Source organism: Lichenostomus cassidix, chromosome 8 (genome assembly GCF_008360975.1).
Source record: "Lichenostomus cassidix isolate B80296 chromosome 8, HeHo_3.0, whole genome shotgun sequence".
NCBI classification, from domain to species: domain Eukaryota; kingdom Metazoa; phylum Chordata; class Aves; order Passeriformes; family Meliphagidae; genus Lichenostomus; species Lichenostomus cassidix.
Genome location: NC_139489.1, coordinates 3,651,563 through 3,673,621, shown reverse-complemented (window position 1 = coordinate 3,673,621; position 22,059 = coordinate 3,651,563). Strand labels below are relative to the sequence as shown.

The 22,059-nt window shown below is 42.7% G+C and overlaps 1 protein-coding gene across 13 annotated transcripts in view; it reads right to left on the bottom strand.

Annotated features, from left to right (window-relative positions):
* DAB1 (DAB adaptor protein 1) overlaps positions 1-22,059 on the bottom strand; it is a 398,763-nt gene that overhangs the window by 118,572 nt on the left and 258,132 nt on the right. For 3 of the 13 annotated variants that reach the window (XM_085067474.1, XM_085067485.1, XM_085067482.1), the window contains exon 1: positions 20,622-20,979. The exons of 3 other annotated variants lie outside the window; for them this stretch is intronic. The gene's annotated coding sequence lies outside the window, so the exon portion shown is untranslated. Of the gene's footprint in view, positions 1-1,573; positions 1,687-20,621; positions 20,980-22,059 lie in introns of those variants that run through there. 7 more of the 13 variants (XM_085067478.1, XM_085067477.1, XM_085067483.1 and 4 more) reach the window with 4 other exon arrangements.

Genomic DNA, 22,059 nt, shown 5'->3' with positions numbered 1-22,059 from the left:
GACCCACTGCCCCAAGAATGGCAGGGAAAATTCTGGAAGCACCAAGTGTGTTTGACAGGGAAGAGGGAGCACTGCTGAAGATGAGAAAGGTCAGATATGAGGAGATGCTCCAGGCCCTGCTGTTCCCACAGTGCCTGAAATGAACAGCTGGCAGACAATTGTTGGGGTTTGCCACAGAAGTTGTTGTCTACCAAAACGTTCCCATGGAAAAGTTTACAAACATCTCCTTTTAAAGACCTTTTGTTTGTTTCAAAATAGCTTGACATTGACACTTATGTTTGGGGTTTTTTTTCCTTTTGAAGCCCCATTCTAAAACAAGTACAGCCCACATCCTTTTTGAGGCTGTTTTCCCCCATTTCCGACTGGAAAGCTCAGTTTTGGCCTCACTAAGGCACAGTTCCTTGAAATAATGGAGTTTATTCTTAGGGAGAGGCACTATTTTACCTTCTTGTATTTGGCAGGAGTTGATTTCACTAAAGCTTATCAAGGCCTGGTTTTAGCTCAAAATTGCCTGACAACGTTTAACTAAACCAATTTGTATTTTACCAAACAAAATCCCTTATATTTAACTGCCCTAGAGCAAAATAAAGTCAATGTTCAAGTGGCAAATCCTCAAAATGAATGAACATCTGGTTTTCTTCCAAGGCACTGCTGAGCTACTTCTGTTTTCTCACTAAGTTCAGTGCTATTTTGATGTCTCAGAGAGAATCACCAGACAGAAAACCTTCAGCTCTGCTCTGAGTTACTCCTACTTCCAAGACAACCAGCAGGAAGCAATAGTACAAATCTAAGAAATGGACTTTCCATGAGATGCTACACTTGCATGAGTAGCTGTTAACACCAGCTGCAGCAGCCAAATACCAATTTTCCCACTGCAAAAATCTTAGAAAGCAGGATATAACAGTGAAGGCAGCTTTATTATTACCTGCCTGTTCTCATTTCAGAAAGCTGGTTTCCCTTACCTTCTTTAAGTATCTACTAACAATTTTTTTCATTGCAGTTCATCTCGAAAATTAATCATCATAAATTTAAAACCATTTTCTTGCACATCTGTCAGCTTGGTAGAGCCATTTCATTTATTACAAGACCACATGACGCATCAGAGCTCAGTATTTGAACATGACATATTTTCACTTTGTTGTGATACCACATTCGAAAATTGTTCCTATCAATCTTTCACTGGAGCCAAAAAACTTAACTGTCTTGTTCACTGAAACATTAAATGCCAAGTCACACAGATGAATAAAAGCATTTGCAAGGTGCAAACATTTGCAAAAGTTTCCTGCTGAAAGGGTCTGTAGAAGAGAATCCAGCAAAGTGAGCTGAGCCCACAGCCAGCACCAAAAGCCACTGTTTGTAATAATTTTGGCCAGCAGATCTCACTGAAAATTAAAAAATTTCATTAATAGGCTGACCTTGAAGGAGAATTTTGGAAGTTTTTACAGCTCTGATTCCCAAAAAGTACTACAACTGCTGTGCCCTTGCCAGACTCAGCTCATGCTCCACATCCATGATTTTCTGCATCATTTTCCAGCGAGGAGCCAAACCCCAAACAAACAGACCAGGTACTTACAGTCCCCATAATGCATCATTTCCCCTCTAAACAGTGGCAGCAAACAGGCACCTCCAATACTGTATTACTTTCTTCTCTCACTCATGACGATGTCACACACAGGTTCTTTGACTCTGAAAAGAGAAGCATTTCCCAGGTTCTGAGGACAGAGGTACCCCAGCCAATCCATCATGCTTTGTGTGCTAATGATAGACTCATGCAGACGAGGCTCCAGGAGCAGTCAGAAGCAGCAGGCATGAAAAGGAGTGAATCAACTGTCAAGGGTTGTGATCTGAAGGACTGCAGGGCTGTGATTAGAATTTTCAATCAGGACTTCCACAATTCATCACGCTACGAGGGAAAGGGGGAGGGACACACATATTTCTTCATCAGCCCTTCCTGGTGTGGGCAAAGCGAGTTCTGAGGCATCAAAAAAAGGAAATCTGAAAGTCTTATGCTTATAAGCAGGTGCTCTTCAGGGAGAGCAGAGTAAAAAATTTTCTGGGACTGCACAGCTACCAATTTTTTGTCTGCACACTCAAGATTATGTGCAGCACAGCCTTTGAGATTATGAGAAAGAAACACAGCTCTTCCTCTCTCTCTCTCTCCTCTTACAAGTGCACTCACAGACACCTGAGCAAAAAGTAACCCAGGAAACCTTTGTGTGTTGTCTTTAGGGATATGAAAAGGAATAAAACCCTCCAGGAATCCTTCATCAGAATTTGCTAACGCACTCAGCGAGACTTTAGAAAATAAAAAGGCAGAGCTCTTTACAAGGAAAGGATTCTCATAACCTGTATGAAATCACCTGCAGCACTTGCCAGGAGGCATTCAGTCACATCTTCCACATGTAAAAAGGGACCAGAAAGTTTACTGAGCATAGGAGATCAAACCAAACTCGTGGTCTCATCTTGTTTTCCTTATGGTATTTGTTTGCCTTGCTAGTGCTGCCTCTGACTCAGAAAAAGTCAATTCCACAACTCATTAGGACTTGGAGCTTGGCTGGTTTTCAATTCTGCTGCAGCCTCCCTTTTGAAACAACAAAAAAACTCCGCAGGTATTTTGTTGCTTCTTTCCTCTCCTTCCCCACCCATGACATGTAACAAGTCTTTCTGTCTGGATACAAATTTTGCAAGAACTCATTCCCAAAGGGGATTTGCTGCCTCGCAGAGTCTGTCCCCAAAAAATGCCAGCCCAGCAATCAGGAAATGGGTGCTGGTGGCTCAAAAGAAATGCCACAAGGTCTGCATTGATGTCACTACAGCCTTTGACTCAAAATCCAGATCCAAGTGACAAGCTAGGCAGATTAGACGTTTATTGAAATATATGAATGAAGCATTATTTTAAAAGGCAATTTTCGTGTTAAACCATGAATAATGAACAGTAAAGACAGATCTTATTTACATAATTAATGTTTCAGTTATTGATATTCCTTCAGAGGGTCACTAGACATTTTTCTCCAAGTTAATTAATTAATAAAGCAACTCCTTTTATGTAGGTAATTGTAATCACTTCAGTACTCAAAGGCATGTAAAATATCTGGCTTTTTTTTCTTTAATGTTGCAACCCAAGTGACACAACGATCATTTGCATAAATATAAACACTGAATGGGTCCATTTAACTCTTGACTAGAAAGAAATCCTTTGAAACTAACAGGAAAGAAATACATTAATTACAGACAAACATGGGAATCTGGGCAAGACCACCTTTTGTCCTTGCATCACATCTTGTTTTCCCTAACACAAATCTCAGCTTCAAGACACTGAACTGCTCATGGTGCAAACTCATCCCCAACTTCTAGCTGAACACTGCTCTGAGGAGAGAGAGTAATTTAGGGAAAAACAGACTTTATGGAGAAACAAACACTAGAAAGCTGTTAGCAAGCAGAAAGCTTTAAACACTCAACATTTCACAGGTAACACTGAACTTTTTCCATTCAGAAATGGACTAACAAATCCTGCAAAAAATGTTTTACAGAAATTCTCAGTGTCCATGTAAGTCCCACCCAAGCCAGGTGAGATGGTTGCTTTGCTCAGTAGCCAAATATTATTTGCCTTCATCAGATGAAGCCTCATGCAAAACAATCCAGAAAGAACTACTGGATGCACTGCTGGAGGAAAGTGGGACAGCTGAGAGGTTATCATTTTTATCATCATATTCTTACATCACTAATAACTTGCACTCATCCCATTTCTCACCTTTTCTTTCTGTATTCACCATACTGCTGCCAAAAAAGCATCTTCCGGGGAGATCCAAATATCCTTGTAAAGAAGAGCCTCTAAGTTCTCCAAAGCCAATTATATGTTGTTAAAATTTCACCTTTAATATGTCATTTATTGTGTGATTTAATGAATGTGAAAGAAAGGGGTAGAAGATGTTAATATTTGACTAGAGGCACCAAAACCAGAGTCACATCATTCTGCTATTTCCTCATCAGAAAACTGCGATTTTATCTACTCTCGAGCATTCTGAAACATAATTTGGGGTATTTTTTTCCCTGCTTGATACAGTGCTTAAGACCATGGGGGGAAATGAAGGCAAGGAGAGCTCCAATCCACCTCCACAGTTCTGGGCAATGGGATAGCAATAGAGATAATAAATGTTATTATTTGTATTATGCACTCATCTGCACCATATCAGCTGCTAAAACCTTGCAAATACTCCTGACACCATCAAGAAACATTTCAACCTGTTTTCAGACCGTAAATCTCACATCTGATCTCCATCCAAGAGATTATAACAAAATGTGAAATAACCTAAATATCGAAAGCCATTTCACAGAAAATGGAAATAGATACTGTAGGGGAAAACACATTCCAGGCTTGCAAATTCTCTCTTTTATGTAATCCTTATCCATATCCTTCCAGGGGACTTCTGGATATCTCTCTCTCTCAGTGTTTTTAACCACTGCAGACCTTTTCAGGCAGCAGTTGGATGTGTTTTCAACTGGTAGTTCTGGCATTCAAACCATGCAGGAGTCAGGAATGCAGGCATTAAGCAGGTTATGAATAAACCTCTCAGGTATTCTTCTCTGTGTTTCTCAGTAATTACTCACAGCCAGGGAGCACAACAGAGACTGCTCCTTCAGGGCCTCACTGCCCAGGGATCAATGTGCTGCAAACAGAGGCACTAAAGGACTTTAAAGCAAATTTTAAGTGCTTCTCATAAGACAAGAATCTCCTCGACAGCTTTCTTGCAAGTATCGAGGAGCTAAAGAGCTGCTCTTAGTGTGTATTTGTAATTTTTTGGCCAAAGTCACATTTCCTGAACACAAAGAAGCAACAATGGACAGATCCAAGAGAAGATATAAATGAAATTCCAGATTAACAAAACTCCATTAAATCGAGTTAGCAATTCCATCTCCAGGGATAACAATTTGGCTTGCAGTGGTGGGCTAAATAATGCAGTTGAACACATTAAGAACAGATCTGTATTCAGGCTGAATGGACTGTTAGCTCAGGGAAAAAAAAAAGACAGGAGGCAAAAAGAAATGCTGAAGTAGCTGTTTCCTGCCCACAGCACATTTTCTCTTCTCCTTCATCTTCCAAAACTATCATGATCATACATCTATCAACATATCATACACTTTCCCTGTGAAAGAGACAAAATAGGCCTCAAAATCCGTGTCTTAATGGATGCCATCAAAAGAAATATCAATTCATCTGGATGCATAAAACATCCAAAAATCAGTGTAATCAAAAAGTGGGGCTTCTCCTTTGCCATCCAGTCCCTGTGATAGGAAGGGCTGCTTTTATATTTCATTATTTTACACTGCAGATATCTTCACATCCCCTGAGTGCATTTGGCAGCAAATCCAGAGATTTCTCCTCTGACCAAGAGGCAAGTCCCCTTCTCTCTCCCTGCAGTCAGAGTTTCAGTTTTTCATGAGACAGTAAAAAGTTTCTCCATTGTCAGCACTAAAAGCCTCTCCTAAAGTAGTTCTTTTTCTATGTAGCCACATTTTCATCAAATTTTAGTGCATGCATTTTATGAAAGTGTTTGAACACCTCAGGATTTAGGTTAGAAAAGGAAGATGAAATGTAGGCTAGGCTACAGGGGGCTTTCTAGGGAATACCCCACTAAAGCAGTCTCTTGACAGCTCAGGTATCTTCCTTGCTATAAAAGCAGTGATTGTTGAGCACAGATTTTCAGTGGGCTCTGGAGGTTTAAAATCTTAGAAAGACCTAATTTCATTCGAAACGATCTGCTGGCTTCCTCTGGACTTTATATCTGTATGAGTTCAGATGGAATACAGAAGGGATGATACACCATGAGCAAAAAACTTTAGTTGGATTTTCTATCTCTTATAAACATCATCTAATGCTGTCAGGATTGCTGTAGAATATTTATTGTTTTGACTATCTAAAAAGGATTATTTTTCTTCAGATTAAAAAGAGCACTTCAAGAGGGATGTAAAATTACATGATTTCTATTGCCTCAAAGTAGGCAATGAAAATTTTAATGTATCTGTTCCTATCTCAGGCATAGCTATGAATATTTTTAAAGCACAGATATAATATTCCACCAATGTTTTTACTCCTATTTTTGCTCTGGTTAAGTTATAATTTTGACTCCAAAAGGAATTCATCTGCACAGATATTTACATCACCTGCCCTATTTCAATTCTTTTGGTCCAGTTTAGACACTCTGCAATGCCAGACTCCTGAACAGAGTTTAAAACTTCACAGGTGTGTACAGCGACTAGACAGACAACAAAGAATTTCTAACCCCCTGCCTTTTAGTGCTTCATATCCCTTCTTTTGTGAGGAAACCCTGCAAGGGAAAGGATTCCACACTCATCCTTTGTGCTGCCTTTCCAGGACATGCTGAGCATCACAAGCTTCCCAAAGCCTGTGCAGTGTGGGTGACAAGCCACACTCCTGTGTTTTTTTTTCCTTTCTCATGATTTCAGCCTGTGCGTGTGACCTCCACGCTTTAACTGATGACTATTCAGCGCATCGCTTACAAAAAAACAGCCATTCTCATTTCCTTTACACTCCTCCTCGAAGAAATAAATCAGTATCCTGACTGATTGAAACACTTAGCTGCCAGTCATCCTGCTTTGTCCGTTCTCTGCCAGACACAACTCCGGAGGTGCAGGGAGGTGATTAAATTGTACCGCGGGAGCCCTGAGAGCAATAACTAAGTGAGCGCTTAAAAACAAATAACACACTTCTTCATAATTCAGTCAGATGCATTATCTGATTCTGTGTGTGGCTCTGAAAGGCAGTCAAAGCAGCAGTGCTTTTTTACTAATGCAATAACATTACTGCTTAATGGTGGAAAGCACAGGAGAGCAATAGATGGCCGACAAATAAGAGTAAAATGTGCAAGCTTAACAATACGAGTTTATCTTCCTTATGAATTACCTAGGCAGTGCTTTTATTATATGAGATCCATTGTTTCCTGATCTGCAAATTACTTCCTGAATCTATTAACTGTAATGGGAGAAATGTATTTTTCAGTCTTGCCCTCTGAAAAGAAAAAAAAAAAAAAAAAGCACAATAAATCAGTCTAAGCAGGTGAGACCCAACTGGTAACAAGGCCAAGATATTTCAAGTGTGCAATCCCTGGCTCCTTATAACACTAAAGGATTTTTTTTTGAAGGTGGGAGCACAGAAATGAAAGGATTTAAGTGTAAATTATCCAATGATAGTTCAATCCTGGAGTATTACCATGCGTGTGAAGGATTATTAAAGATCAGGTAGGATTTTTCCAGCCTTACTTCAGTCACCTCCAGGGAAACAAATTCTGCAACGATCCATAGGAAATAAAGAACAACCTGGGTACATTAAAAGACTCATAGATATAATTCCGTGAACTACAAGCTTTCTTTGTAACTTAGGTACCTTAAAGTGCACAACACTTTTATCACAGTTCCTTGCATTTCATGTGTCTTTGAAGGATGACATTTCCACTCCCTGACAGCATTTGCATCTCTTGAATTCTCCAGTAAGGGCCTAAGAAGAGTAATATTCATTTTATTTACATATCTCCCTCTTCCTGATTTCCAAAACCTCATTCCAAACTCATTTACCTAAGCTAAATGCTTCAGGAGTGTAGAACCATTAAAAACACCATGGTTATCCTGAAAAAGAGGCCCAAATACCAATGTAGTTCAAATTCTTCTCTCCCCCATCAACAGGAGTCAAGAGCACTTTTGGTATCAATGGTCCTCATGCTCTGTCTCACGAGAGTCATCAGATTTAACACATTTTCTATTGAGTAAACCCATCAGTCCCAGAGTAACTAAATGAGTACATAATCTGCACAAAATACACTCTTCCAATTACCTCTTACATCTTTGATCTCTAAAATTTCACCAAAAAATTTGGGTTACTATGAACAGTAACATTGCTAAGTAATTCCCTTTATATAAGTTAACTATTTAAATTACTTCTACTCAAAGCCAGGGTAGGAATGTCAAGTGTATCTGCTTTGAGGCAATTTTCAGGACATGAGGGATGAATAGGTTGAATCACTTCCAAAATTTAGACTGTAGGGAAATACTGGGTTTTGACCACATTACAGAATTGCTACAAACTTCTATCTGAAAACCTTTCTGAGTTTTGAAAGTGGGAGTAAGATTTGATCTTCATATCACAGATCTATTTTTCTTGCAAACCAAAAATCCCAAGACCAAAACTACTTAAAATAAAAAATGACATTTTACATTTGTCCAGGATGACTCCTTTACACCAAAACCCCACTACACTATTGCCCCTCCTGCAGCCTCCAGAAGGAACTAAAATTTGCATTCACATTCCTATAAACATTTTCCTGGAAAATGGACTATTTCTTTAATTACTGCTTTGAGCTGAAATTACACAAAGCAGTGGAAGTGAGAGCAAGAGGTTCATCTTTCCATCAAGGCACCCAGCAAGCTGCTGAGTTTGAATGCATAAAATACAAGAGTCAGACCAGAGAAAAAAAGGAATCGACTCTGATGTGAAGTCTTGTAGCACAAGAAGCAGAAGACAAGAATTTGTGAGTGCTGTTTAATAATGGAGGACTTGGGAGGTTCAGTCTGGGAGTCAAGATGTAAAAACAGCTCCAGGGGAAGGGGAGCTGAAGAGTGGATGGAGACAATCATTACAGGAGAGGAACTGCATCCAGATAAAGAGCCATGAGGAAAGGAGAGTCAGGAAACTGGGATTGAGAACTCCCATGAAGAGCTTGCATCTCATTTGCCTCTATTTAGGGTCACAAAGAACACAGCAGAAGCTGCTGTCACAGCTACTCAGTTAAACCAAATGGTGTAGCCTGTCCATAGGAAAAAACCAAACTGGCCTTGATGGTGCACATGGATCTAACACAACATGATTTTACATTCCTGCCCCCCAAAAAGTTGTATTTTCCCTACAATATTAAAAGCAAGATCATCCTACCATTGCTGCTGTACTTCTTGTGGAATATCATAAGCTGAATTATTCCAAATACTTAATTTCATTAGATGAATTTTCTAAGAAGACATAAATTAGGGCATATGGTTCATAATGTTTTCACTTCCTTTCCCTGTAACCCATTTCACTAGTTTTACACTTCATCAATTTAAGCATTATGGCTAATATGTAACATTTAATTCTGTCACAGCAGGAAAAAAATCCAAGTGTCTCATTAGGAAGCTCTGATGGCCATTTCAGAAAGTAGAGCTACATTTTCTACCTACTCCAATACAGATGAAGACACTGAAGTTGGAAGCACATGCAGAACTTACAGGTTTCTGTGCAGGGTAAAAGCTTTTTTTACTGCTCACTTGGGCATGAGGAAAAGTGGATCCCTGGGGGACAGAATCCCTGTGAGATTTACAGCTGCAGAACAGCAGTGCAAAGCACTAAAGCAGAGCTCAAAAACATCTGGTTTACTACAGCTAAAAACAAGGGCAAGAGACATTTTATTTATGTTAAGCACAACACATTCCTACACACCTATCAACGGCAATATATGAAGATTACCTAATGGCAGGAATAGCACCTCTGACTAACTCCAGGAAAAACATCAGTTAAGCCATTTTCTACCCAAAACTATGCACTGAAATGTGACAATGATCTTTCAAACATCAACAGGTGCCAGAAAATAATACAAGGACAAGAAGAAACACATGAAAAAGCTTTCACAAAATATAAAGAAAGCTGAATTCTTCATTACAACACACTGTCTGACTTACAATCAGTGCAAAAATTTACAAGGAACTGCTTTACAAATCTTTGTGAAGGTGTGTGAACTCCACTTCTTCAAAATAAGCAAGATACATTTCTGTCACACTCTAAGAATTCTTCTACAGGTGGTATTAGTGCCTTAAAAGCCTCAGTGATCAATCAGAATTATCACAGGAGGGGATTCAGAGTCATGTCAGGATTTTGAATGACAGAAGCATGCGAGGCTTTGTACTACAAAAGGAATGTTCAGAAATAGAATCCATAACCTAATCATCTACTCACACTCCTGAAGAAGTAGGCCAGCAGATAACACCTTTGAAAAAAACCAACGACTAAAATGTATCCCAGTTTATCACCAGATCATTAGACTGTTTCACAAGTTGCTGTTAAATATACAATTATTCAGTGGATAAAAGGGAGAGTGTGGTTAGTAATACATAGTACTTGTATAATAGCAGCTGCTTCTTTTCTGTGCCCTGACTCTTCTCTGAGCTGTTTTTCACATAGAATTTTTGAAATATTATTGTAGCACTGCTCCTAAGGCTACAACCACAAAATGCAACAGGCTTCTTCAACTTTAAAAAGGTAACCTTGGCATGTGAGATTTGAGGTGAGAGGGTCCTCAGACTCTTTTACAGATGCCAAAACTCAAGATTTCTCTTCCCAAGTGTGATATACAGCACAGGAAGGACAGGGTGATCAGAGGGATGGAGCAGCTCTGCTGTGGGGAAAGGCTGGGAGAGTTGGGATTGTTCAACCTTGGTTCACAAGTTCCCCTCTCACTTTACTGCTCAGAGATGCATTAAGAAACTTTACAAGTTATTGCCACAATCTCACCAAAATGTCACGCCAGCATTTTTCATTTAAAGGAAATTTCCTTTAAAAAAGCACTTTGTGAACTCTACTAGAAGTTGCAAGGTATTTCAGTCTCCCTTGTCTACTCCTCAACCTTTTATTACAACAATAAATAATATATGCAGTAGATTAATATTTAGAAGAACTTTACTCTTCTACTTGCATCATCCTTATAAATTATTCTTCTATTAATGAGTTATTTGATCTCAACATATTAGCACAAAAATTACATTGTTCTCTGTACTACTCCATAACCTATGTGCTTTCCTTCTGCTAATAGCTTCTCTTCAAAGTGCTATTATTAATTGTCAAGCATTGGAACTCTTCCTCCAGACATTATCCCCTTTACTTTCAAGACAGGCAGACAAGATTTTCTCCACTTTTTTGCAAGTCAAGTACAAGCTAAAGTACATCTGAATACACAATTCATTCTATTTAGCACTGTGCTCTCCCTAATGTACCCAGTGTGGCCAACTTCTTACAGGAAGCAATTGCTGGAACAATTAGGACTGTCCTAAGGACTCAGCAAGATTAATACCCACTATGTTGTCATGTCTGCATCTTATCTCATGCAGTGGTACTGGAATGATAAAGATGCAGCCCAACAAGTGTGCCAGCAGTGAGCAAACCTCTGGAACCATCTCCTGCAACTCCAGGCTGAACTTTTTCATACCTTATTAAAATGAAAATATAGAGCTATCATGAGCTGCTTCTATTCCTGTTGATTGCAACTTCATCTTAAGTTGCTCTTTTCACCTAACACCTGCAACATTCATGCCCAAAATAGGAAGGAATCCTCCAGAGACCCTCATTTCAGTTATTCTGTTTTTTTTCCAGCATTGTTTGAATATGCAACAGTGAACCTACATTGATCCCTGGAATGGTTTTTTGGAGAAAAAACCAGACATACACTAAATCAGCACAATTCCTGGTGGTTTCTTGATACCTGTTTTTTGTAACAAATCAAACCTCAGATTGTCTTGGAAAAATCCAGTGTCAGTCCTTCTCATGAAAATATATGTGTACATATGAAAATGAGATACATTCACTATCACTCAACCTAAGAGGACCTCTCTTTAATAAATTAATAAATAAATAATGACCGTGAAGCAGCCAAAGATAATCCTAGCCCACTAAAATGAGAAAAAGTCTTAGAGGTAATCCAATACAGACATTAAAATTGGTATTATACCTTCTTTACTCATTGGCTCAGCTGCAAATTATGTACACACCATCAGCCACAGAGAAGAAAATCAACACTCTATTCATCAGGAAAATTTATTCTTGTGATCCCAGATCCACAAAGCAAACGACTTTACCTGTACTCTGCACTGTCCTTCTTTCCATCTCCACCAAAAAGCTCCATCTAAAACCACTGATTAGCAGAATCAGCCACCCACAATGTGTACGGGTCACCTGCAGTCTGTTCTTTGAACTAGAGATGATCTTTGCAATAAAGAACAGAGCTAGCTCTCTACACCGCCTGAGCAATATGCTGAAGCTTGATGTGCATGATCTGCTGCCCTGGATTTCTGCTCTCTGGAAAAAAGGCAGCTCGAGTTCAGTGGCTGAGGACAGGATTGTTCTCACCTGAATTTCAGCTGTCAGGACTGGATATTGGGTCTAAGTTAACCAACTCAGCTGCTTCTACAAGGAGTGGTGAGGCACAGAACCACCCCAGGGAGAGTCCTCCCTCTGCCATCTCTTCACCTCATCCAAGAATCCAACAGAACAAATCATGCAAGAATGAAACATGAGAAACTCTGCATTCAAAAGGGACAACCACATAGTTTGTTGGACCAACAGTCCTGCCACGAAGAAAATAAAGAGCTGTAACCACAGCTCCTTTAGGAAAATCACCTGCTGTTCTTTTTCAAACCCAAACTCAGCAGTGCTGAAGTCTCAAACCTGTTTTGAGGCTGTTTTGTTATTTTTCTGGTGTTGTTTGATAGCATAAAGAGGAGTTCATGTTCTCTCCGGGAGCATCCTGCACTGAAATCCAGAAACTGAAGCCCGACCCAGCGGGATTGACTCACTAACAATTCTCACTTTTCTCTCAGGATCTGTGAGCACCAAATTCAATTAGCATTTGCTACAAATGTAACATAGCAACAGGGGACAAGCCCTCATGCGATGTAAATCAGTGTAGTGGTTCTGATTTGAAAGAACTTGACCAAATTTCATCAGCTGCAACTCTCACGCAGTGCTGGTGAATAGCTCACTCCATCACTAGGGAGGTAAGGACCATAAAATTTGAGTGCCAGGAACAGTAAGTGGTCAATTCAATTTGTTATCCTCTTTAGGACTTCTCAAACATTTTATTTCTCTTGTTTTCAGAAAGAAGAAAAATGGGTCAGAATATATAAAAACTATCACACAGGGATGGTGGGTGGAAAACTGTCCTGAAGCCATAATGTAAGATTTGATTACTTCAGCAGCCACAGAGAAAAACTCCATTCACAAAATAATCTTTATTAAACTCACTGATGGGGGTTTTTTTTGCTGTTTTTAAACTTGAGCTAACTGCCAACATGCTGTGTGAAGTAGCACTTCCTGTTGATTTGTTTTGTATTAATTATGGCGCAATTAAAAAGGGGAGTCTTTACAGCAAACAACTACCAGGTGTTTTAGAACCACAACCAGGGGCCACAACATTTTCAAACGACACTGTCAGTGTTACTGTGGCACAACAAACACATTTCCAAATGTAGGCACATTCACAGACTTAAAAATCCTTGGGATTTTGCATGGGAAAACCTTCATTATGTTTAAAAAAGGGGGGAACCTACCTGCTGGGAATACTCTTGTTATTTGTGGAATAGCTGCTAAAGTTTAAGACATGAACACCTATTAGGTCATCTAATCTTGCCATTTAAAAGTCTGAATTTGCTAATCAGAGCCTGAAGAAAACTGACATCAGAGGCAGTAACAATAAATCTAACTTAACTGTGTATTTTTTTAACATAAAGGAATGAAAGGGAAAATTGAAATACTAACAAAATATTTGCTGCATTGACTGTTCATGAACTGAAGAGCAGTACAATTTCCTGAATATCAGCTGTGCTGCATTAAAGTTTAAATGCATTTTGCTTTTTTTTTTTTTCCTAATTAGCTTTATGCTTGGCTTAATTATGCAGCTACTTGGAAATTCCTAAGCCTTGAATCCTCCACAGCACCAAGTTATCAGTGTGGCACATCATCACTAAATTCAAGATCAAGGAAGCAGAGTCTCCTACCCCACCACAGCCACAAGCAAAATATGAGAAGTTAAAAGGTATTTGGTTTGTAAAGGTTACACAAGGAAATAAAAAAATAAGGTAAAACAAATTCTTCATGCTAGTTATTTGTTAAAAATATCCTAAATACAAGAACAGCATTTCAGAACAAGCTTTTCTTTTCTCCCATCAAGCCTGACCGATTACCGTGAGAGAGAATTAAAAGAAAGGTATGAACTCAGTGAGGGGAGAATTGAAGTGACCTAATCCATGTTAATCTGGCAAAAAGCACATGCCAATTGAACTGTTCTGGCCACTCTGCAGGCACAGACTGACAGCTCCTGCAAAGGCTGTCACATTACTAACACTGCCTGCTCCTGCATGGGCAGCGAGCCCTGCCTGCTCAGATCTCTTCATCTTGATCTGAGGAAATACTTGAGGCACCTGAAGGAACCCAGTGAAGGTTAAACAAGTTGAACTGCTCTTTTTCTTTGCTGTTTTAGCGAAGTTTATTGATCTGCATCTCAAGTAACTAGGAGCAGAAATTAAGCTTTTTGTTTTCTTTTTATGGTGTAAAAAAAGACCACTCACAATTTTTCCATCAGTTACTTCAATTACTGAAAAAAAAATTAAAATTTAGGTTGAGAAACAACTAATATGATGCCTGCTGTTCTCCAAGTAACTGATCTGTCAGTAGGATAGAAAGTTATGTAAAAGGAAACTATGAGATGTGTATTGCATCAACTGGATTCCCAGTAATTCAAGTTCTTCAAGAAATTCAAGAGCAAAGAACTGTTTTCAGGTAACTGCTGTTATGATCTTGAACTTCTGCAGACTCAAAACTTTCCTAAGCTTCCCAAGAACAAACCTGTGCAGGTTTAGAAAGTTCTTTTCCAAAACATGAACATAGATAGATGGATGGATAAGCTTTGGAGTGTTCTTGGGACAGACTGACAAGCACTACTATCTACAGAGTAACACAAGAAAAGGTTTTACACACCTGGAATAGATTTAAGACGCCACAACTGCAGTGCCTGAATGCTGATCAGCTCCCAGTGAGCTTCAGAACATGCTGGCCCCATCAAATACCCTCAGCAACCCTACAAAAACCCACAACAAACCCCACCAGAATCTCTATCACAGTGATGACAGAGATATTTACATTGCATTTTGCTACAAAAAACATCCTGGGGAGATTCCAGCTCCACCTTCAGTAATAATGGGGAGACTTTGCATTAGAGGACTCTTGATTACCCTCAGTACCAAACAACAGTACATTCACATTCAGGTATGAATAATTCTAGCACCCTTTGTATTCTGTCTTGATTGTCTTCATCTTCACAAGTGTCCTCTAAATGTAATTTTCCAGTAAGTACTCACTGAGGAAAAGCACCTCCTAAAACCACAGGGACATTGCCTAATGTCTAAATCTGAAGTTTCTGCAAGACAGCAACATGCCTGCTAAAAGAAAACAAAACAGCAAGCACACATGCATGATAGGATTATTTGATTCAATACAATATAAATTAGGTCAGACTCCTCTTTGGAGAATTCTGAGTCAAGAACTAGGTGGTCCACGAAATTTCTATTCATTTGCCTTCAGGCTTGGGGAATTGCAGACTCTCAAGAAACTGATGTTCCTCTACCCACATGAGTAATCACTATTTGGGGGTGGGAGGAGTGGGGAATCTCTCAGTGTAACTGCTTGACAATAGACCAGAGAGCTAAGAAATCTTTTTTTAGTAAAAAGAGCAGCCAACAAATCTTTGCATATATATCTATCCATACACAGAGACATACAAAATTCAATACAGAAAAAAACAGCAAGTGACCTATTTTTTTTTTTATGTTGTACATATCATAAAATCATAGAATGGTTTGGGTTAAAAGGGACCTTAAAGCTCATCCAGTTCCAACTCCCCACCATGGGCAGGGACACCTTCCACCATCCCAGGTTGTTCCAAGCCCTGTCCAACCTGGCCTTGGACACTCCCAGGGATGGGACAGCCACAGCTGCTCTGGGAATTCTATTCCAGGGCCTCCCAACCCTCACATGGAGGAATTTCTTCTGTATACCTAGCCTAAGAAAATATCCTTATCATCAAGATAAGAACATAAAACATAAGACACAAAATGAATATAAAAGATAAGACAAAATCCCCTTAAGAAAAGTAACCTATGCATCCTCATTAAACAAAGAATAATGGGATGACTCTCTGTAGGAAGTGCAAAGGATCACAGGCTGGGAAGTGCCTGGAGCTTGTCCCCCCAGCAACCTTCTGCTCAGGAACACTGCATTTTCCAAAGCTCACCCACAGCCATCATCCTCCCTGATTCCATAAGTAACGGAAGGGAATCTTCACACCTCCAAGGGCCATAAGTTCATGTCAACTGCTTCACATATCTAAGGAGAGGACTGAGCCAGAGCAAGATGTGACAAGCAGCCCTTCAGCAATGCTGCTGCTCCACTGTGGATGGATGTGGTCAGGAGATGCAGCTGTGTGAAGGGCTGGACAGCTGCTGTCCCCACAGCTGGGGACACCACAGCCTCTGCACCTGCAGTGACACACCAGGGTCATCTCAGGGAATGAGCTTCAGCCTCACTCCACAAAAATTGATTAAGAGACAAAAGCTGACAGGTCTTGCTCTGATCTGGTTCTTCAACACAGCACCACCTTGAGAGAGATCCCCCACAGCAAACAGGCTGTGCAGGCCCCACTGGCACCAGCAAGGCTCACACTGGTGGGTTCTGACAGAGGATTTGTGCCTGTGGCCAAACCACTCAAATAAACAAAGTTAAGGACTTAAAACACTGCTTACACCTGCAACGCTTGGAAATGTGTCTGGTGGTGGTGTAAGATTAAATACACAGATATAGATACCTTTCCTGGAGCTCACAGCATTGGGTTTACTCACCTTCTCTAAGTTGGGACAATTCTGCTGCCTTGAAACAGAGATGGAAGATTGATTCATGGATGAAATTCTTAAACCACCACCATGAAATGTAATTTTGCTGCAGTTAGACTGGGCAAAAACTAGTGTTAAGGGCAAAATACAGAGCTGCAGGCTCTCTTTGTGACAAATCAAAGTATGAAAATGAAAATGTTTCAATCTGATTAATTACTTGGTTTAGAATATATGCTTTTCATTCTACTGTATCAAAATACTCATAATAAAACAGTGCAGCTGATGAAGTCAAGCACTGCCTTACAAAGGCTGGCAAATTTGCAGAACAGCACTTGAGGTTCAGATTAGTAAAATCCTAATGAATATCTACTCTAATACCCATGTAATTGCAGGGAATGCATTTGCAAGTGCTTCAATTAAAAATGAAAAAAAAAAGGAAGAAAAAAAAAACCACTGGTACAATGGAAGTCCAGACTGTGACTTTAGTGTCAGTTTAAGAGACTGAAGTGTCATCCTGGAAGAATAAAGATCCCATTTAAAGAGATGCCAAGACAGGAGGGAATCACAACAAAGATTTCCAGTTCTTTCCCAGATCACAACATGCTTCCATCTTGCATGTAAGCGACAATGCCAACAATTCTCAATTTCATCACTTTTCTCCCAGACACAAAATTGGTTTTCATGCATTATCTAATGATTGCTCAATCCCAAGTGTTCATCTCTTCCTGAGCACTGCATAAGGAGCTCAGTGCCCAGCACAGGCTCCTGGAAGACTTCTTTGGAACTCCATAAATGTTGCTGCTGCACTTCCTTTTGGGAGCCACCACCTGACATCTCCACACCTCCTCTTCCTACCCACAAAAACAGGTTAGTACAGGACTTATTTCATCTCCCAAAACCACCAGGCAGATAAATGCCCTAAAGACAAGAGCTACTGCTGCAAGAATGGAGCCACAGAAGGGCTGAAAGCAAGCACTGCTGAAATAAAACAGGACATATGAGAGAGCAAGTAATAACGGAGTTTTATTCCTAAGTAATTGGCTGAGCAAACGTATTGTGATCCAGCAACTCTGATTAATTCTGCAAGAATGCTTGGGTAGTGTTTATAAAAACCAAGTCATTACCTTGACTAAACATTGACTTGGACAGTTAACTTTAACCATCAAGACCTTGGCTAAATATTGACTGGGAAAGTTAATTTGAACTATAACATCTAGAAAATCGTGTTCCTCTTTGCTAGTATTTGCTATCACTTTAAAGTGCAAACAGGGCTGTAAAAATAGAGGTTCTCCCACCTCACTGATATTTAGTTGGTTGGCTTGGCTGTTGCTCAATTCAACACAAACACCTTGCAAAAATTTAAAATATAAAATACATAAAAGATAATGGGCCTGTTATGGATGAAAGGGAATGGTCAATCTTCCTTTGCTTGAGCAACAACCTGTCAAAAGTACTAAAAAAAAAGTATCACAAGGTTCATGTTTTAAATTTGTTTTAATACATACATGCAGCAGTTTTACAAATTTTGCAGATTTTAAAAACTGCTTTGCCCAAAGGGTGATGCAGGTTGATCACTAGGACAAGGGGTTCATTCTGGTACCTCTACTTTTTAGTAGCAGCTACTTCAAGTGTACATTCTCCACTATTGGTTTCACTTCATCATGGCAGGCCATGGGTCAAAGGACATACACTGGGTCTTTCACTAGCTGAGTTAAAAAAAAAAAAAAGAAAAAAAAGAAAATCAATTTCAATCCTCCTAAGATGAAACCACTGATGTGTGCAGTCGCTAAGGTCCCAAAGGTAATCCTACAAGAAAACATGATGGTGTCCTCCATCACTGTGTTGAGATACTGTTAAAGTGCAGCAAAATCACCTATGAGGTACACTCCAAGATCAAAACACTCCAAACAATAAATCTGTGTTTCTAGACCAGTGTGAATAGTGCATTTGAGCTGTGTAATGAAATAAAGTGGTACTGACAAAGGGGCAAGGAGTCTTATGCTTCAGGAAGATGTTTATGTATGTGGATAAAGAAATAAACAATGCTGTGAATCCAACACTAATTCCACCCACAGTTTCAGCTCAGGAGTTTGAAAGTCCCTTTTAGCTTTATGCCTTGATTCCCTTTTTAATACATCAGCTGCCTTTAGCACACTGAATGAAGAACAGCTTAACAGCAAATATAAAAGACATAAATCTCAGCTACGAGTGAAAACACCAAACTGGTGAAAAACTTGCTCCTCCATTATTTTTGAGTTTAGCAGTAAGGAACAGATTGATACTGGTGTTACCGGGGGTGAGGGTGGGGAATGAAAGAACAATAAACAATACAGTCATCAGTAGTTTAACACAGCGCTGTGTCTTGCAATGGAAACATACTGTGAAACAGCTTGCGAGATAAGCTTCGTCAACGATAAGTAATTTTTATTCCGTTTGAGTGGCTGAAAACAATAAACATGATTAAATGCTTCAGACATGCATTCAGAATTTAGACAAACGGCAAAGAGTTCCAAGGACTTTGCTTTTACAACTACTTTGGGGAAAGACCTGGAAATTAACTTAACCGCTTTGAAATGTACAATAAAACAGAAGTTTGTCGGGAAATTAAAAACTTCCCATTTGTCTGCCAGCTCCACGACTCTCAAGCCAAGCCCAGAAACCAGCGTTGCTATCTACTGCTCTCTACTATGATCACTGGTCCCAGTGTCCCACCTCACCACTTCACCATTCAAAGAGGCAATTCAAACGTGCCGGTCATGAACCTGAGCTCGCAGGGCGTGAAACACCCTGGAAAACACCCAAGGAAGGAGTGTCCCTAGAGAGTTCAGTGCCGTGCTTGTCCTGCTGCCCTCTTGGGCTCTGTCAGCACTGTCCCGATCCAGCCTGGCAGCAGCTCCTCCATCCACCTCGCACCCAGCGCCGGCAGCGCTCTCAACTTTAATTCCCTGCTCCTGCTGACTCGCTGGCTGTGCACAGCCCCGCAAAGAAAGCACTCCAAAACACTCACATCACGGTGGGGCTTGTCGGTTTTTCCCTAAAGAGCTGTAAAGGACAGGTGTGTGAACCCGCAGCACCTCTAAAGCCAGCGGTCACTCCGCACCCGCTCCCCTGACCGCGCAGCGCTGCCCAGCGCCGGGGGGTGCTGGCCGGGGGCTGCTGGCCGAAGGCTGCTCGCCGGGGGCTGCTGGCCGGAGAGCAGCGGTGATCCCCGCGGAAGGTCCCCGGCTGCTGAGGGCGAGCTCGCCCCGCTCCCCTGCGCGTCCAGCGGCCCCTCCGCCCCGCTCCGCTCCGGGCGCCATTTCCCCGCCGCTCCTCAGCGCGGCGTTCCCCGGCCCTGCCGCACCTTCCCGGGCAGGGCAGCCACGGCGCAGCCGAGCCGCGGCCGCATCGCTGCCCTCCTCGCCCGGCTCCCAGCGCTTGGCAGGCTCGCAGCCCGGCAGCGGGGGGCGCTTCCCGAGGGATGCGGGCACTACCGCGACCGCCCGGCGCTCCCGGCTGCGGGGCTCCCGATCCCGGCGCACCGCGGGGATTCCCGGCACGGCGGGGCGGCCGGGGGGTCGCGGCGGGGGGAATCCCGCATCGCGTCTGGGGGTCCCTCCTCTATTTATTTTACTTGCCCCGCTCCGGGGGATGGGAAAGCGCCGCCAGCCCTCTGCCCCAGGGCTCGGCTGGGTGTGGGGCAGCCCCGCACCGCGCTCCCCCCGCAGCCGCAACTTCCCGAGACTCGCGGGGGATTCCAGCCCTTTCCCCGCCTCGGGGGAACGGGAGGCAGCGGGAGGGGGGGAAGGACGGGCGAAAAAAACTTCCTGGGGAGCAAAGCTGCTGTTCCGTGCCTGCTGCGGGGAAGGGTTCCCCGCCGTCCCCCCGACCCCGCAGCTGCCCCCGCACCGCGCTCAGAGCGGCCGCCCGGGGCACAGCGGACCGGCGCTCACCTGCCCCAGCGAGCCCTCTCCTTCTCGCGTTCCTCTGCTCCCCATCGTGGGCGCAGCAGCTGCTGTTATTCCTTAGGATACACATGGCTCGTCCATGCTGGGAGAGCCGCCTTCCCGCGCCGCCTGCCCTCTCCGGCCCCGCCAGCGCGGCTCTGAGGCCAGAGGGAGGGGAAAAGGGAGGTGTGCGGCGGAGGAGCGCTGCTGATGAGGGGTCGGTCTCCTCCTCCGCCTCCTCCTCCTCCTCCTCTCCCAGGGCTGGGGGTCTCAGCGCCGCCGTGCAGCTGGGCAGGGAGAGGGGGCCGGGCGAGGAGGGGGCTGTCCCCGCTCAGGGCGGGGGGGCTCGGCGAGTCGGCTCGTCCCCAGCCTGGCATCGCCTGCGGGCCAGCTCCGTGTGTGAGGAGCGGAGCGGAGCGGCTGCAGACCCCCGCGCCCCGCCCGCACCGCACCGCATCGCAGCACCGCGGCCGGGGGGATCGGCACCGGCGGCTCCCACAGGGGCTTCCCCGGGGCGGCCAGCGCAGGGACGGCGGTCAGTGGGTCACTGGGGGCGGGGGTGGCCGCTGCCCACTCGTGCAGCCCGGCCGCGGGGCTGGGGCCGCGCCGGGGGCTCCGCCGCCGCACCGCCACCAGTGTGCGGCTTTTCTCATGGCTTCTCGCAGTCACCCATGAAAATTTAATGAGGCATTTAGGGCTGTTACCTTCGGAGTCAATGGAGGAAGCATATTTAGCCTAATGCACTCGCTGCCGAGCCAATAGGTCTGTTGCGGGCGGATCAGAAGTCATGGAGAGACTCTCCTTTCAACACAAAATTCACGACCCATTAAACTTATTCTGTGATAACAGCTTCTTTACAAACGGAGACCCGTAGAAAACAGAGGCTGTCATGCACTTCCCGAAAGGATTTACATACAGAGAGAAGTACATTTGCCAGGTTATTGCCATTTCACCGGTATTATCTCCAATCAATGCATAAAAGCAGCGCTGCTCTCGCTAACCGAGGTAAATGACTAAAAGAAAAGCTTTTTGCAGCCTCTAGATAGATCTGATTCGCCCCCCGGGGCTGAGTGGCCACGTCTCCCTGGGCTGACAGGGAAGAGGGCTCAGACCATTAGAGAGGCTTGGATCTGAGCAGGAATTACGAGCGAGATGTTCTGCAGGACACGCAGACATCCAGCTGCTGATGCGCACGGGATGACAGCCAGGCAGGGATCACCGGGATGCTGACAAGGTAGAGAGATGTCTACAGGTTATTTTACCTCCACCTGACGGGCAGGAGAGCTGAACCGATGTGGCAACACGCTTGAAACAGGGCAGGGAGCAGAGGGAAAGGCTGAGCGAACAGATTGATTAAAGTACACGCAGAGATCTGGTAACGTTCTCAAATATTATCAGTTTCATCTCCCTCAATTATTCTTTCTGCAGCACATTAGGTATCGAG